This window comes from Sturnira hondurensis, unplaced genomic scaffold (genome assembly GCF_014824575.4).
Source record: "Sturnira hondurensis isolate 20B ecotype Veracruz unplaced genomic scaffold, ASM1482457v3 Scaffold0018525, whole genome shotgun sequence".
Taxonomy (NCBI): domain Eukaryota; kingdom Metazoa; phylum Chordata; class Mammalia; order Chiroptera; family Phyllostomidae; genus Sturnira; species Sturnira hondurensis.
Genome location: NW_028091156.1, coordinates 3,220,580 through 3,221,335, shown reverse-complemented (window position 1 = coordinate 3,221,335; position 756 = coordinate 3,220,580).

Genomic DNA, 756 nt, shown 5'->3' with positions numbered 1-756 from the left:
TCCGCGGGCACCTGGTGCGGCTGCGAAGGGCCCCCAGTGGGAGCTCAAGGCGTGGCCCCAAACAGAAGCCACAGGATACTGCCCAGGCCCGGGTTGGGTACCAGGGTACTTCCTCTGAACTGGTCTGAAGGCAGGTGTGCACCGGGCAGGGCCTTGGGACGGGGCCCGGGAAGGACGCGAGCCCTGTGAAGCCAAAGAGCCCCGCCTGCCTGCCTGGCGCGCAAAGGGCCCTACTTCGAAGGCTTGGTTTCCGCATCTGCAAAACCTAGGGGTTGCTCCGAAGCTGACTTCCAGGTCCTTCCTAGCCCTGAAAATCGGTAATCCTGACCAGCTCTTCCCACACACACGTGCAGCCTTGCGGGTTCTCGGCCCTCTCTTCCACTTTCGGGCTCTCATCTCCTCTTGTGATAAACAAAGGTCTCCTCCTGACCTCCTGCCCACGATCCCAGCACCAGCCTGGGGGGCTCTGGGAGGGTGGGCAGTCTCCTCCTGCTCCTCTGACTCTTCTTTTCCGTCCCATCAGGCTTCCTCCTTCTCTGCCTCCCACAGACCCTGGCCTCTAGTCATTGCCCACTGTTTGCCCTTGGCCCCTGGGCTCAGCCCTTGTCCCTCAGTCCCTGGCCCTGGCCCCCTCTCCTCTCCTGCTGGTAAGGGCCCTGCACCTGACCTCCAGGAGGTTCCTGGTGTGGCCCCAGACTTCCCCCCAGCTCCCCAGACTGCCCTGCCCACTCTCTCCCCACCTGCACACCCCCACCT